Raw genomic sequence first — 18679 nt, forward strand, 5'->3', positions numbered from 1 at the left:
CATGAAATATCATATCTGAACCATCATCAGAAAATGAAGGGGGGTCCAGGACCGTGGAGACAGCGACCCGCTATTGGAAACACCTGTTTTCCAAGCATGACTTCAAATAATGAGTCGGGTGATGTACCGGAGAGAAGCGCATGATTTCACAATTTGGCATAACTCCATCTATCTGGACATTATTTCCAATAATTATTCAAGTTATTTGTCTGATATCCACCCCCCCTCTCCCTCTTGTTCCAGCCGTATTCAAACCCCCCCGCCCCCCCCCAATCCCTCCTCCTCCCCCTTCCTCACCGCAAATTTACCTCGGAGGCCCGTTAAATTAGGACATGTCCATGTAAAGAGGAGCGCCCGGCACATGGATCCACAGCGCAGGGAGATGACATAATGTACAGCAGGTCTGTTTTTATACTGTAAACTATCCATCAGGTCCTAAGTGGAAAAGAATGGCCGGGGGTTTTGAATAACAGCCGCTCGCAGCCTTTCATCGTGGCGTCCGCCATTAGAGGCGAAATATGCAAAACAATCCGACTGATTGATTAACGACGGCCGTAAAAAAAAAAACGCGGAAACCGCAACGGTCGCGAGATACCCCGACCGTCTCGTGACAGGATTTTTTTTTTTTTTACGAGATCCCTTTTCTTTTTGCGGGTGCCTAATCTGCCGCTTTGAGCCCCCTTCTTTTTTTTTTTTTTGAGTGACAGCACGCTGACTGGAGGGTATCCCATAATCCCCCTGTGCCGGGCCATTGATCTTTCTCTCCGCACACATTTCAGACGTTTTAACGGACTTGAATCCCTCCCCGGGGAACTCTACTGGATGAGGAGGGGTACTTGGCCATATGCAAAAAAAAAAAAAAAAAAAAAAAAACCACAGGAAAAACATCCCTTTAATTGCTGCCTGGGATCTGAGCGCCTGGTTTTGATAGGCTGGAAGTGTTTCTGTGTGACTGTATATGAGACAGGCAAATCAAAATTCCTGGTAAACTATTGCCCTCTTGTGTTTATTCCCCTCTCTGCTCGAGATTCCTCTGTTTGGCCCATCTTCACCATAAATTATTACTGACAGAAGGCGAAGCTCCACTCGGCCGAGGTGTTACAATACGCCTGACATGTGTATCGGAGCACTAAATCACCGCTCGTTCACAAAAGGGCCATCGCATACCATCAGACGCCTGAACACGGCCTTTTTTTTCCTCCTTCAAGGAACATCTTGAATCTATTTAAAGATTGATAATGTCATGATACAGATGTCAAGCTTGAAAAAAGAAACACGCAGCCGGTCGGTTGCTGCAGCCGGTGTTTTTCCAGTCACGGAAGTAGTATTTGTATTTATTTTCGAAACGCGGCGGCGGTTTATCATAATGATTCAGAGCGTTAAACAAAAAAGCGAGCTAATGACCTTCTGTGATAGTAAACAGGAAGGCCGTCCGCACACATCCGTGCCTGCGATGAGTTAGCATGCTACTACTCCTTGTGTTGTATGGGCCTGTTCAATCACCATGTTGAGTCTGTCTCTTGGGATAAGTCTCAATATTATGACTGTGTCAACACACGGCACTGGATCAAATGAAGGCCGGCTAGAGGAGTCCTGGGCTGTGACCGGAATGGATCACTCTCTGCGTTTTAGGGCACTAATACGTACGTCAGACATTTTTTATTAGTGTCCGAATCGTGAAATGATATTGTGGAATGATTTTGAGGGCACTACATATTTCCCACAATGCACTGTAATATGTAGTGAACAAGCCCGGTCACTAAAACCATGAAAGCATACCAAAATGCATTGAGTCTGTCGTCACCTGGCCGTTGCCAAGCAACCAAGCTGTAACCCTTCTGTGGTTTTATAATGACGGCATCCTCTTCTTCACCAAACCTCGTTTACTAATGCAAGTAAATAAACTTTTTTTGGTACCAAAAAGATGTCAAGCTACTCTAAAGATGTTTTCTTTTAACTGCCAATTCATAACTAATTATAAATGCATGTTTTGTTACGCTAATCTGAGCTCGTTAACACTAACATTAACATTAAGGTCTGTTGTTCAGGAAGGTATTTATCTCTAGCTGCAGGTTATATGGTACACAGCTTATTGTAAGGTGTTTTTTGTTAATGTCAGCTAGTGAGAAGTCCAAAACGTGAAGGAAACCGCACAGCTGGATTGGTGAAGTGCCAGCTGTGTGAAAATAAACAGAATATTTTTTTCTGTTTGTCAGCTAGTGACACATATATGGCTGGCTTTGAATGAATATTGGTAACTTGTCAAATGTTAGGTGAAACATTTGTTTATGCGACCGGTGAACGCAGACGCAGGTTGATGATGAATTAAGTGTCCGAATTCACTCATTAATCATGTGTGATTTACCGCTAATTAGTGCACTAATAGAGCAGCGCTATATAGGGAAATACACATGAGGGAATAGTGATCCATTCCGGTCACAGCCCTAGTCTGTGCAGGTCAGGTGTCAGTAAGGCAACACAGGGAAAAATCTGGAACAGTTTCCATTTTGCTGTGGAGGATCTGCAGTTGGATCAGCAGTTGTGCACTGCAAAAAAAATATCTCCATCTTAACAAGTCATTTACGCTATTATTGAGTCCTAAAATCATAATCTTCTTAAAATAAGTGAAACAATCTGCCAGTGGGGTTAGATAATTTCACTTGTTTCCAATGCAAATCAACTTGTTTCAAGAATTTTGTAGAATCAAGTGTCATTTTCTTGATAGCAGTGCAGTGATTTGCCTTTTTCTGACTTGTTTCCAGATACTGACACTCATTTCTAGAACATTCCTGAAAGAAGTGAAGCTGCATTGGAATCAAGTGGCGTTATCTCACCTCACTGGCAGAATTTGTTTCTCTTGGTATGAGAAAAATAAGATTTGAAGGCTGAATATGAGACGAAATGACTTGTGAAGATGGATGTTTTTTTGCAGTGTGTGACAGATCTCAGATCAGCCATCAGCCTGGTGCCAGCATGGAGGTCCAGTGGAGAGAAATATAAAACAACCAGGCGATAAAAAAAAGAGATATCTGAAAATGATTGTTGTGCTGGATGTAGGTCTGTTCAGCAAAGTTATAAGTAAAAGTGAATAGTCTGATAAATTTGGGCTACTTTCTTGTCTGTCTTGTCTTCGGTCCTAGTCCTTACTACGGTGAACTAGAGCGATAACTATAAAGATAACTATAACTAGAAAAATATTTAAATCGTTTGACATAAACAGAATGTCTGTGTTCCCACTGCAACGATAACTATATAATCATCCAAAATGATGACTATAACTATATTTCTGGTTCCATCTCAGAGCCTTTTTGGACGCAGAGACAACGTAACCAACAGCTGCAGATAGTGTGTGTGTGTGTGTGTGTGTGTGTGTGTGTGTGTGTGTGTGAGTGTGTGTGTGTGAGTGTGTGTACACCATAGACTATGAAAAACACCCATACATATCAGTTTGGCTGCTGCACAGGCACACACCCCAAGACACATAACAGATGATGTTGAAAAGAAAGAAAATGCCTAAAAATATTTGAATCTACTATGAAATCATTTTTTCTTTATGCCAGTGAAGTGAAGTAACTTATTACATTTACTTATTAAGATGTGTATTAAAACCCCAACAGTGTGCAAGCTCTGGACTCACCTGGTTCATCCTCTATTATAAACAATTGAATGGAACAGTCGAATTGATTTGAATTAAATTGATTTAAATTGAATTGTTATTGAATTTGTATCTATTATATTATTATAATTCTTAAAGGAAGTATCCACCGTAAAGCTATTGAAGCTATTGAATTACTGCTTGCATTTCTGGACACATTTTGTTGTTGTGTTGTATTTATATACAGGAGCAGGAGATAGACCAGAGTGCACTGCAGCAACAACTCTTAGAAAGCACTGAACCTCGTAAGCTGATAACATCTGTGTGGATTTTTCCTTTAACATTGCTAATAACTTAAATGACATTCCATATTGACTTTTGCTCTCATGTCTGGAATCAATTTGTAGATGTCACTTTTTTTGAAGACCATATTTGGGGCATTTTTGCCTTTATTAGACAGTATATATGAAGAGAGACAGGAAGGATTGGGGAGAGAGTGTGACTCAAAAGCAGGAAGTCATGGTTGGATGTAGGTGTGTGTGTGTCTGGTATGGATGTATGTGTGTATATATGTGTATGGGTGTGTATATGTATAAATATATAGATGTATACGAATGTATTTCATTTTATACTATCCCTACTATTATTATATGTTTATTTATTTTACTTTATTTTATTTTTATAGGTGTGTGTGCATGTATGTATATGGGCGTATACATGTTTGAATGTGTGTGCATTTATGTATGTTATTATTATTGTTATTATTATTAATGTTATTATTGTTGTTATAATCTATCTTTATTGGGGGGTTTTTTGTGTTTTTTTTTTTTTTTTTCTATTGTTATATTACTATTGTTATTATTCTTGTTATTATTTATTTATTATTGTTATTTTTTTATGTTTATTTTTACTTATTTTTTGCTATTTAGTCACTTATTTATTTATTTACTCTTTGTTTCATTTTTCCGCTGATTCATGTCAATGTCAAGGTACCTGCATCCCTCACATCCAGGAAAATAAAAAAAAAACTTGGTCACAAAAAAAAAAAAGCAGGAAGTCATGGTCACATGGTATGTGCCTTAGACCAGTGATTCTTAACCTTTTTCATATCAAGGACCCCTAATTTAGTCCACATTAGGGCCACAGACCCCAATTTGATGATCCAAATCTGAGAATATTTTTATTGTTAGATATGATTTTGTCCAGAATCCTATGACTATCTGTATTGTAGGCAGAGAGAATAGTGAAAGTGATCAAAACAGTCATTCTTCTACATTCTCTAATGGTGTTAACTTCTTGTAAATTAAATAATGGTTTAAAAAAACAAGTTTAACAATTCATCAATTTGCTGGGGACCCACTGGAACCCCCTCAAGGACCCCTGGTGGTCCCCCGACCCCACGTTGAGAACCACTGCCTTAGACCATGGTCGAGATCTCATTTTGGAATAAAACACTTCACATGCGTCCACTCAGCTGCTGTTGCAACATAGACTTTATTCATATGGGAACAGACCAAAAACAAAGTGCTTCTCATCCCCGCGTGACCCCCGATCAGATCTTTTCACTGCTGGCTTGACATGTGGAAAACAAGAAACGAGACCCTGGGCCCACATGGTATCAAAACTTCAGATTTTCTGTTCCTCTCTAAATCCATTCATAATCACATCCTTGTTTTCACGCCGCATGGAAGGAAAGGAGGTTTAGAAAAGGGTTTAAAGGAGGAGGAAAACTAGATTGGGAGATGAAAGGGACGGAGGAGTGGAAGATCAGAGAAAGAGATCTGGATGGTGATTCACAGCTTCCTCTCGCTCTGTGTGAGGAATAACAGTTTTGGATCGGTCATATTTCTACAGTGAGGTAGGAGACACACACATCTGTATCATTAGTTATGAAGACACTGTTTTGACTACATTCATCGTCTCACCCTTAACCTTAACCTCAACCTACATGCCGAACCTTAAAGACCCTGTAGACAACTTTTTTTGCTTTAACTTATCATTATGAAGTAAATATTGATTGCACAGTGTAATGGCTATAGAATAATGACACCATCGGCATTTAGATTGGTTCCCTATAAGCCTCGCTTTCACTATGCAATTCTGCCTGCCACCGGGTACGATCTCCCGGGAGAACGAAGGCTCAACTTACGGCACAAAGGAAGTGCGTCATCCACTGCGCAACCAAAAGAGGAATAGGATAGGTTTTCCCCGGTAGCTACGGTTGTTTCTTGCTTTGGACTGGCGGTATGTTAGCCATGTTGCTAACGCTACCGCTAGCAGCCAGTAAACGAACCAGGAGCTACACGGAGGCCAGGACCAGCCAGAACAAAAGAAACAAACATCTAACTATCTTTGTTTCTGGCTGCTAGCTAACGCTAACGCTAGCAGCCAGAAACAAACAAATGATCCATTGTCCGTTTGATAATCTAAACAAAGAACACGTTTTCTTGCAGTGGCCTTTCTAAAATGAGCAGTGGTGAAAGTTACTATATTGTGTTATGATCAAGGAGTTGATAAGCAGACAGATGGTTTGTTCTGTTGCACAGAGCTAGGCTCTAACAGAAACAGATCCTGTTGTCTTTGTGACAGCGGCGCAAACAACAGTACCACTTGGAAACGCTAGGGGGGGACAACGGGGAAAGCTGAAAAGTTGTCATCCACTTTAACCCTTATCCCAAATTAATGTGTAAATTTATGTTGATTAGCCATTTAAAAGACTAAATGGTTATAAATGAGGCTACATAGGGTTTAAAAGTGAAAGACTTAGACTATGTCTTCTGGGGTAAATTACAAAAATAAAGCATTAACTTGTACTTCTCTGGTGCATATTTTTTTATATTTACAGCTGCTTATGCATTGTTTAAATATATAATAATGTATTTACTGCTTGGTCTAAAACTGGGCTATACATATCCAAAAAGATTCCGAGTTATATGAGAGGTAAAGCATAAATGCGATGGTGAAATGACGTCTAGTGCTCAGTGGGAACTTTAAAGGTCCCATATGGTGTAAAGCAGGATTTCCCTTGCCTCTGTGATTATAAAGGAGTTGGATGGTCTATCTACACATGGTGAAAGTATCAAAACGCACAGTCGCCAACTAAATCCACACAATCCATATTAGAAAAGCGAGCCTCTAAACGAGCCGTTTGGACTTCCGTAACTTTGTGGCGTCACAAAGGTTCGCTCATTATCATTTTTGTAAGAAATAATAGACTAACAAAGTGTTTTTTTTCAAAGCGGTTGAGCGGTTGTCATTGTTTATTACCGGAGAGTTTTCCCTACCTGTAGCCGCCGTTTCACTCTCGAAATGGTTAGCCAATCGGAACAGAGGGGTCGTTAATATTAATGAGCCTTAAAGGCACGGCGACAGAAACAGCCTGTTCTTGGTAAGGCTCAGAGAGATGCTGGAAAATGAACGTATACAAATGGATTGAGAGTGTTTTTGGTACATGACACCACACACACAGCTTTGAATGGACCTCAAGACACAAAATAAAACACTGGAAAGTGGAGAATATGGACCTTTAACAATTACCCTAACCTGAACCAAACCCTAATTCTTCTAATCCTAAAATAGACCAAAGAAGAGAAGAGAGAACTGGCAAAATATCCTTGCTTAGGACTATTTTCCTTGTCTTTCTATCCTTGTGAGGACATTTGATCCTCATACGGACAGAAATACAAGAGCACACACACACACACACACACACACACACACCCCTCCACACGCACACATATGCACACAAAAAGAGGAGAAATTAAAGGCACATATTCTCACATTCTCGGGGAAAGGCCTCTCTGCGAACAGGTCAACAGGAAACACTCTAAACGATTTTTTTTTTTCTTTTCTTCCTCAGGAGGGGAAAGAGATGTTTGAGATACCGTCAGCCCCAGAGGCAGGTGGTTCTGATAAAGCCCCGGGGCACAGATGGAGCCAGGCCCGGCCCAGGCGTATCCCACGGTGCCTTGCCTGCTGAGTACAAAGACGCCCCGCCGTGTCTAAATGAGAGAGGTCCGGTGCCGTGTGGCGGTTTGTAGTCGGGTCCTCTGAGATCCGGCGGATAGTGTGACTGAGCGGGCCGCCGGCCGGGATACTGAACCCCCCCCCCCCCCCCCTGGTCAGGGCTGACGGTGGACTGTGGGAACCGGACTGGAGCGATAAAGGAAAGGTGAAGTGGAGGCAGCGAGGGACTGAACACCCTGTAAGTGTTAAGTGTGGGTTTAGTTAATTCACACTGAAATGTCACGGACGTTTTTTTAGCTCATTCTGTCATACCATACATCTATTTGACAATTTATGTAAAAAAAAAAAATTCATTACTTTTACTTCCTGGAAATTGTAAAATCTTTAGTGGTGACTTCATTGTATACCAGGAAGCGTAAATAAAAATTCCAACCAATAAAACGAAATTACAGATTTTTGAACAGCCCCGCCCCTTTCGCATCATATAAAACTGTCTTTCTCTTCCTAACTGATCTCCCATTGGTTTACATTGGATCCCTCCCTGAGTTATGTCCCGCCTCATCATCACATTAAGGAAGCAAGATGCTTTCAAAAAGCTGTTTCATTGTGACTTTAAAGTACAGTCCATAACATTTCCATATAAATAAATGCCCGTTTTACTACTCTCTATCGCTGACTGATATAAGAAAACAGTGATTCAACCTATATCCAGTTCTTGAAAGTGATGCGTTTTACGTTTCCGGTTTGTTTGGAATCAACAGAAGAAGAAGAACTGGGTAGTTAGCATGAGCAGTGATAGCCACCATGGCTGAACAGACAGAGAAAAGAGAAACTCAAACTGCAGCAACAGAAAATCCAAGCTCCGCCCACACTGTTTGATTGACAGGTGATCTGTGGGAAGTGCAGTGCAGAAACACCACAGTGATGAGGCTGAGCAACAAAGTTTTTGCCAAAATAAAAAAAAAACGAGGATCATATGGATTACCACTTTAAATAAAATAGTGGGTAAACTATCATCTCCTATCCAACTTACATCAGTTAGATAGTAATTACTGAAGCATACTGTACATTTACCTCATAAAGATTTATATCAGCCTAGGCAATATAAAGATTTATATAAGGCGATAAACTGAGTGTAGCTGGGTTTACCCTCCAGCACATCCATGGTTATAGCACAGACACACATGCAAACACACACATGCACATAAACCACGACAACCGCCATTCCATTTATGTGTGTGTGTGTTCACCACTGAGGAAACCTGCACTTGAGTATCATGGGGCCTGGTGCTGGGAGTCGTAGCCGAGGGAGGAGGAGGGGAGTGTGATGGGAGGGAGGGAGGGAGGGAGGGGGGGCAGATAGCAGACAGATGTGGGTTGTCCAGGATGGGGGAGGGGTGGGGGTGTCGGGGGGGAGAAAGGGAGGTGGTCGAGTTATTGTTGCCCAGATACAGCGAAACAGGTGTCCGCAGGCCTCGACCAGGAGAAATGAAAATTAGGAATGGCGGCTCATTTTCTCCCCGGGCCTCAGCAGCTCAGACACGATCTGCATCTGATGGCTGGAGGCAATAAAATCCGAGAGCTGTGGATTTCCAGGCTCTTCGGCATGACGAGCCACATCTTTCGGTCCGTTTTGCATAATATCTATTCGTTGTTTTTGCTGGAAGCCTGTGTCTCTGAGATTCTCCTGAAAAAAAAAAAAAAAAGAAAAAAGAAAAAGAAAACTGTGTGAACAAAAGGGAATTTTGCAAGAACTTCTAGCTCTTGAGCTTTTGAGATGGTCAGGCTTGTGACTGGATGGCTGCCGGTTTGAATCCTGAACTACCTTGGAAAATCTGAAAACTGAACGAGAAAGGCTTTGTAGACTGACATACAGTAGTAGTCGGTGTAGAAGTCTCCTTATGCTACATCTAGATTTTCATCTTAAGGGTTAGAGCAGTGATTCTCAACCTTTTTCATATCAAGGACCCCTAATTTAGCCCACATTAGGACCGTGGACCCCCATTTGATGAGATTTTGTCTCTCAAACCCAAATCGGAGAATATTTTTATTGTCAGATATGATTTTGTCCAGAATTCCATGACTATCTGTATTGTAGGTAGAGAGATAACAGAGAAACTATGATCAAAACAGTCATTCTTCTACATTCTCTAATTGTGTTAACTTCTTTGTAAATGAAATCATGAAGTTTAACAATTCATCAATTTGCTGGGGACCCCCTGGAACCCCGTCAAGGACCCCTGGTGGTCCCCGGACCCCACGTTGAGAACCACTGGGTTAGAGGGTTGGAACAGTGTTGCAGCAGCAAGTAAAATTTGTTATGTGATTATTAACCTGTCAAAGTGTCCTTAAGCAAGACACTGAACCACGGGCTGCTCACTCATTGCAAATTGCTCAGAATAAGAGCATCATCTAAGAGCCAAAAATGTAAATGAACCTAAACTACTGTAAACAAGCATCTAAAAAGTGGAATTTCTACAGTGTTGATGGGATAAACTGGTTTACAGACCAGGGTTAAATTGTACTTGCAAATAGTTTGTAGCATTTGTTTTAATCTACATGGAGATCCAGATAGATGGGGTTTACCACATAGGACAATACAGCGAATACCAAGAAAGTTTAGTCGATCTTTGGAGAGTATTTAAAAGACAATTTAATCTGCGGTTGACGACTCACTCATCTGGTTCTCCGAGCATTTTACGACAAAGCTACAAATTATTTGCAAGTGCTGCGTGGCCCAGGTCCGCTGTGAAGGAAACAGCACCAAAGAGAATAAAGCCAGAGGTCAGTTTCATACATAAAAGGCTATCTCGTAAAAAACAACGACGCTTGTAAGTGTGCATTTCTAACGCTGCCCCCCCCCCACCCCCCCCCCGTCCTTGACAGGGCTTCTGAGCGGGGCGTTCGAAGTTTTCCATTCGCCACGCTCGTTATTTTCACAGGAAGTTTGTTTAACGGTCAATAGATGGACGACGCGAACAGCCATCACTCAAGCCATTTGAAAATGCAGGCCCTAATACCCCCGGCTAAATATTCTGGAAAATATTCAGCCCCGACACACATGCGTTCAATAAATCACCTTTATAATGCTTGTCACATAAAATGTTACTACGACTGTGGGCTGGAGAGCGTGTCCGTTGTGCTAATGCCGGCCTGGTTTTCGGGACTGCCATGCGGCCCTCGGTTTCCCCCGGCACCATCAATCTATCTACGGGGCCATATTTGCCCCGCTGGTGCGTGTCTGAATGCGAGTTTGAGGGTGGCAGCTGCGTTCCCTCACGGACCTCACCTGCACCGCCTGGGCAGGGGCCAGGGACAGATTCGCAGAAATTTCACGGTGACATTTCTGAGGCCGTCAGCGAGCGGCGGGTCTGACTTATTACTCTGATAAAACAGCATTCTATTGTGGTCCGGATAACGCTATTAAACAACGCCGAGGTAATCCCCGGTAACAGGCCTGTTGAAAGCTGAATCACACCCGCCTCGCCTCGCCTCGCCGCGCCCGCCCGGCTCGGCCGAGGTCACGTTGCGAGGGAAAACAGGACGCCGGGGGGGGTCTTCTGTCTTTCTCCTGGTGGGATTCGGAGTGGCTGCACATGTTCAGCAAGCTCCTGAAACCTGCGTGTTCTTACCGTGTTCCTACTGACTCAACTCTGCTGAACCCTGTTTTAAGTCCCTGAAATACACAGTTGGAAGACAAAAGGCTGGCTGTGGGTCAGTGTTTAGTTACAGTACACACACGCACATACAAGCAAACATGCACACACACTCAGGCAGAGACAGTCACACCAACCTGATTATGAAAAAGTGGATCAATGCGAAGGCAGCTGTGTGTCTGTCACCGTTCATGCAGACCCTTTGCCTTGCTTCAAAAGTCGTCTCACTGGGCGTCTTATTTGGTATAGACAGTGGTGGAAGAAGCACTCAGATCTTTTACTTAAGTAAAAGTAGAAATACCACAGTATTAAAATACTCTGTTACAAGTAAAAGTCCTGCATTCAAAATGCTACTTAAGTAAAAGTACAAAAGTATTAGCATCAAAATGTACTTAAAGCAACAAAAGTAAAAGTACTCCTTATGCAGAATGGCTCATTTCAGAATAATACAGTATATATTATTATTGAATTATAATTATTGATGCATTAATGTGTAAGCATCACTTTAATGTTGCAGCTGGAAAAGGTGGGGCTGATTTCCCCTACTTTATATACTGCTGGGTATCTTACAGTAATCTATAATAATAGGCCTACATCACAATTTATTAGTTAATTAGATTTTGAAGTAATAATTTGAATCTGCAAAATAACTAGTAATTTAGTAGTTAGTAAGTTATCAAATAAAGGTAGTGGAGTAAAAAGTATAATATTTCCCTCTGAAATGTAGTGGAGTAGAAGTATAAAGTAGCATAAAATGGTAATACTGAAGTAAAGTACAAGTACCTCAAAATTGTACTCAAGTACAGTATTCGAGTATAGACCTATTTGGTATTTTATAGTTTTCTTAATTTAATTTAGCGTAAATATAACTTTTAATCATGGATTATGGAAAACATAATCTTGAAATGATGCTGCACTCTAGCAAGCTAGCTAGCTAGCTAAAGGGCTGCAGCTGTTTGGAGTGATGGGAGCGGTGGGCTAGCTTAGCCTGGCAGCACTTTGAACCGCCAGCGTTTACATTCATCAATCCTCAGTTTCACTTGAGAAAAAAGCATAATTTCCCATCATAAAAGTGTATATATTAGTTTTTAGAGCAGGTATATTCAGCTTTTTAATAGCGGCTTCTATCGCACGCAAGTTTGGAAAATTATGGAAAAATAATGGACTCATGTTCAAATCAAATCAAGAAAATAAAATCAGGAAAAAGTCTGGAATTTTTGAAACTGTATAGGAACCTCGACCACTAAATCGTGAGCTTAGAATTATAAAGTTCTATCTGCATTCAGGATAGTTGAGCTTCAAAGTTTTCAGCATCCATTGAGTTAAATGGAGATAGGTCCTTTTGTTTTAGAAATTACTTGACTCAAAAACCATTATTTTCCAAAAATAACACCACACATATGTCAACAGGCACTCATAGAAAAGGTTCATGCGACTACCTCAGTTTTGACAAAAAGGTCAGATAGAACCTTGTTATACCAAGGTCATCCCATCATGCCGTGCGTATGGAATTACTAATTTCTCATCGACCCTTAATGGAGACAAAACCGTGTCTGCCGTGCAACCGGCCTTATAGAGACACACAGACCTTTGAACCGGCTTTGGGCCCAGTGCGGAGGCTCAGGCAGGCGGATGCTCAGTTTCCATCTGCAGCTTTTCCCTTCACGGCTGAAGGGCTTTTAAAGGAAACTATAAAGGTTACAGCGGGCTTAAGGTCTTCACGAGCAACACTTGTCTTCTCAGTATAGCTTGGCAGGTGGTGAGAGGAGAAGGAGGTAAGGCTGGACAGATGGAGGCGAGCAGAGCCTCCTCGCTAATACGCAGTTATCACTAGTGATGAAGAAATAAAACGTTTAGCGCCTGTGTGTAGCTGCGGGGTCGGGACACACACTTTGCTCTTTCAATGGGGCTATGGGATTTATTATGATTTTGAATTATAATGTTAAGAGAAGATAAGATAGGATAAGATCAGATCGCACTTTATTGATCCCCTAGGCTGAAATTCGGGTGTCACAGCAGCAATTGGCAGAATAATGCCAAGGCAGTACAAGGTAATACGGTAATAAAAAATAGGAATAGGAAAGATAATAAGGCAGTATAAATAAATATAAAACTATAAGAATCTAAAACTATTAAAAGTGTCTCCAGTGTCTCAAGTAGTAAAGTGGTGTTGAGCATTGAGTCTTGTGTAATAAATAACTCCTGTGTAAAATTGAGTCCAAGGATACAGTCAATGTGTATATGTAGAGGGATAAATAGAATATATTGTGTATTTAATGAACTGTTCCTCTGTGATTCTCTGTTAGTCTCTGCTCCACTGCCTCTGTGTATTTATTCTGCTTACTGAAGAGAAAGAAAGGGATTTTGATTCTGGCTTCACTCTGCCGTCCTTCGAGACAAATCAGCAGTGTGTGTGAACGAGTTCAAGTTCAGATGTCTCACAACATGTATAGTTTGTGAACGTCATCCCTAACCTCCCCCCCACCCACCCTCCCTCCCTCCCTCCCTCTGCTGTGCTCAGTAGGCCTTAATCCCTCACACCTGCTCCACAAAGGAATGCCAAGTTAAATTTACAACCACGAGCAAAGACCCAGTGGAAAGAAGCTTTTAATTGAAGATGGCTCTGTGACTTTTGGACCGCATAACACAGTTGTATGAAGTATTTAGACAGTTGGGCTTACGGAACTCGCCAGGCCGTTTCAAATCTAATCGCTTTCCAGCCTAATAACTTACTTACCAATGACATGCGGGCATTAAAGTCAAAATGAGCTGAAAAGTATTACAAAAAATAAAGTCCCAAAATAAGGACTTTGTAGCTCTGACCTTTGCACTCTTTAAAATCAGAGTCAGAATCAGTTTTTATAGGCGAAGTAGGAAGGAATTCGACTTGGTAAGTTGCTTTGGTCACAAACATAACACAACACAAAGTTATAGAAGTAGTATATGTAAAATAGAAATAGAAATTTAGGAAAAAAGTCTAATTTCTTTACAGTATGCACACGGTTCTCTGTTGGAAAAAGTAACAGAAAAAAAGAAATAAACAGAAATATACACAGATCTAGTGAATATATTGCACTGCGTTCTGAGTGTTTTGAGCACTGCGAGGAAAAGCTGTAGGCACAAGCTGTAACAATATAAACAGAGTATAAATAGGTATAAATATATAATTATCCAGCCTGTGCGGAGCTGAGTATATACTGTACATTACAGCTGTTTGCAACGGTGGTGATGTTGGAATTTAAGCTTTCGACTGTTGCACTCCAGTAAGCCGCTCAGCCAACTGCCTGAAACGCAGATGTAAATATTTTCCCTAACAGGCACACGCTCAAAACTAGACATGAAATATTTGACAGAACTGAAGAATTGATTCTTTATTGATGTTGTCAGTTCATGAACTGGTGACAAAACCACAGGGTAAAACCTGCTGCTGTAAAATCATAGCGCGCTTTACGTATAAAACTGTGATAAAACACCATTGTGTTAAAATGGAAGGAATGCAAATGTCCAATGAATGTTTGATTTTGAATGATAATTAAATAATAATAACTAAATGTTACTCTTCTGTCAAGCAGTATAGTTCCTGAACAGTAGCTAAACAAAGGCTGCCAAGTGCCATGGATAGCAGCATGAGTGGTGATTCCGGTTGGCTCATTAATATTTAAATAAGATAAGATAAGATAAGATAGGATAGGATAAGATAAGATTGCACTTTATTGATCCCCTGGGGGATATTCAGGTGCCACAGCAGGAATTGGTAGAACAATGCCAAGGAATCAAGTACAGGAAAGATGATTAAAAAAACAGGTAATAAGATAATAATCAGGTAATAATAATAAGGTAATGTACAGAAATATATAACTATAAGTAACAGTGCAAATGAATGTGAAGAAATGCAAATAATAAATGCAGATTAGTGCAAATAAATGCAAATAATAAATGCAATAAATAAATAAATGAATGAAATGAACAATTAAGCAGTCACAGGTGTGTGTTTATTGGGTATTTTACAGCGGCTTTGAACGTGACAGCCAATCAGAGCGGAGGACCGGAGGAGCCGTGTCAGGCCGGCCATGTCCGCCCGCAGATTGAGAGCTCATGCTCGGCCCGGGCCGGGGCAGCAGGTTGTGTTTGGACTGCGCCTCTGTCCCGCCAGAGCAGCCCTGCCCGCCGGGCCGCTTAATCCACTTAAAGCCAATTACAAGACTATTACTGTGATCGCCCTCCAGAACATGACAATGGAGCCGGAGGTGGAGGGGGGAGAGAGAGAGAGAGAGAGAGAGAGAGAGAGAGAGAGAGAACGAGACCGGCCTGCAGTGCCGCTGCTCTCTCTGTCTGTCTCTCTCTCCCTCTCTCTTTCATTCTCTGTGTAGTCTGTCTCTATAGCAGCATTCTGTGACTTTATTCTCTTTTTCCTCTTTTTCTTTTAAACTCGGCTGTTATCTTGATTACTTGCAGTGGCGATGACTGATATAATTGGTGTTTTGGCGAGAGAGACGGAAGGTGATGACTGATGGGTTTCTGGCCTGGTGAATGAGTTCAGGGATTTAGAAAGTGTTTTTGGGGTTTGTTTTAAGGTCAAGGGTCATCAAGCTAGACACACCAATCCCCCCCCCACCCTGTGACACTTTAATTCATTTTAAACATATCAGAACGCATTGGACCCTTGTCATCCTGCTTGATCCTGCAGGCTAAACTTGCTTTCATTGAACGTATAAACTAACATCCTGGTGATTTTTTTAATACTGGTGTTAAGCAAAGCACAACTTAATAAAACAAATCATGTTTGAGTGTCTACCTTCCTACCTTTACTTCCATTTATTGTTAAAGTCTGTGTAATCTGTGTGATCCATGTTTTGTTTTTTTTGTAAAAACTTTCATAAAACAATTCACGTTATATCAATCAAAAATCAAAACAAAAAGACATTTATTTATATAAAGATGCTGTGGATTATTACTTTTAAGAGTGCAGCACAGTACAGGACAGTATGTTTTGTCACAGAAGGATTTTAAAAACCTTCACTAATAACGTTGTAGCTCTTATCTTCTGCTGAGTTTGCAACATTGCACCAAAAGAAGATATTTGTGTGATCTTACTTGTGATTAAAACACTTGAATGAGAAAATGTCTTGTTTCTACGGAGCCCCTCTGGGGTCACATGGTAGAAAAAAAAAACTCGATGTGTAAATCCGTGCGCACGGATTTGTAAACCGTTTCACAATCCGTTCGCATAAATGCTAAATTACACATAAAAGCTGTGAAACTCCAAAAACACAAAGCTAAATCAATTTAACTAATTTCACTATCATTAAATCTGCCGTTAAATCTAGATAACATTGAACTTACTTGGTGGATGTGGTCACCGCGGTCCATGCAAGGCAGGTCCATTCACTGAAGGACAGAAGAGTGCATGTACCCGTGTGCATGGATTTGTAAACCGTTTCACAATCCGTTCGCACAATTTACAAATCTGTCCGCACAGATTGTGAATCCGAAGGCACGGTTTACAAATCCGTTCGCACAGATTTACACATCGAGTTTTTTTTTCTACCATGTGACCTGAGAGGGGCTCCGTATGTTTCCTTCCTCAGGTACCACACACTTTGTAGGAACCTGGTCTTCTCCGCACCAATAACACTCAGGTGTGCAGAGGACCTGCTGTTTTAAAATTGACCTCCAAACCACGATATTCAACTTTACTCTTGAAGAATGTCTGTGAGTTGATGCGTTTCTCTCCAGGATGCAGGCTGTGTCAAAATTAAGATCAGCCTCCCTGAAACCAAGACACTGCAATCAGCAGCAGAGCCTCTTTCTTCCCAAAATAGTGTGTGTCGGTTAATAAATCCTGCGGCTGGATGTTCGCCTGCAGCCGTCTTTAATAAGAGATACGGAAACTGGTTTATGTTCCCTCATACAACACATTCAAGAGTGTGTGTTTGTGTGTGTGAGGAAGACAGACAGAGACAGAACGTGTGTGAGTGTATTGTGTGTGTGTGTGTGTGTGTGTGTCATCATACATATGGTGTGCACACACACAGCACGTCGTCCTCCAGCATCACATACGGCACGTTGACTTAATTACACAGGAAGTCGGCCCTGTGACATTCTTCCTCTTATTTATGATGTGTTGCGGGCATTTGTACGTCCAAACCAACCAAGAGGGGGAAACCCTGGTTTCCAGGGTTTGTTGCATATGCTTTCAGAGCCATAACTCTTGGCCACATTTATGTTCAGCCAAATATTGTAAGGGCAGCAGTTAGTCAGGAATTTAGACCACTTCTGTGTGGAAAACACTCAGTTACAGTAAACGCTCGCCAGCAAAACAACAACAAATGCACTGAGGACTGTATGTGCGGTTGTATTGGAATTTAATATTTCAGATATGATAAACTTATTTTAATCGTCATAATACATGTTACATAATACATGTACATCTGGCTTTCAAAACTCACTTTCTGGCCCGTACCGTTTTAGAGCAAAAACTTCCCATCCATTGGAATGTCAATAGACCCCCTACAAACAGTCACACACACAAACACACACACACACACACACACACTACTCGCATTTTCAACTGCTCAATGATGGAGGACAGAGCTACGACCGACCAGCCGGCATTGCAACACATTTCAACTCCATCTCAAGCCAAAAAGCGAACGCCAAAGTTTTATTGTTCCAGTGCTTTGCATGGTGATATACAGTATATTCACTCTTCACTAGACGTCTCTGTTGGATCTCTGCTCTAATTAGCTACCTTACTCGTCTCTATTGTGAAATTGTGACAATGGGCCTCATGCAGGAAGCGATATACGAACAAATTTTCTCTTATTTTTGTTCGTATCCACGATTCTTATTCTGTTAGTACCCATTGATTTCTGGGATTCACCAATGTTTTCTTATTTTTGCTCTTCTCTTAGGTAAGAGAAAATTTTACGAGTGGTTGCGAGCACTCTTACGAAGATAAGAAAAAAACATCTTGCTTTCACAGTCCACAAATTGTTTGTCCAAGGCAAGGAAACATAAGTTTTAAATTTGAGGAACATAAAAAAACGCATGAATATTGTATAATCAAATTTAGATTATTATATATTTAAGAGCAATTATAATGATTGGATTATTAAATTTGTGGGCTAAAGAAATACTATTGGTCCATTGATCCCAATTAAGAAACCCTTGGATGATATTGCGTGCCTGGAGTTGACTTCTCTTATTTTTTCTCTTAACCAGAAAATTAAGAGAAAATATAAGAGAAACTTAAGAGAATGTTGCTGCATGAGGCCCAATGTTATTGGTTGTGTCAGTTACAGGCCACCGTAGCTCAAGGGGGCAGTATTTATAAGCAGTGTAATACAAGTACTAAAAGAATATCGTCATTTTACATTTTACATTTTAGGCGTTTAGCAGAAACTTCAGCAGCTCTGCCTCAGGGAAATGCTTGTAGAACTAAAACTCCAAACTGCATCCA

The sequence above is a fragment of the Centroberyx affinis genome, unplaced genomic scaffold (assembly GCF_046629955.1).
Source record: "Centroberyx affinis isolate AG114_WGS23_722 - 3 ecotype Tasmania unplaced genomic scaffold, CSIRO-AGI_Caff_v1 ptg002837l_1, whole genome shotgun sequence".
NCBI lineage: Eukaryota > Metazoa > Chordata > Actinopteri > Beryciformes > Berycidae > Centroberyx > Centroberyx affinis.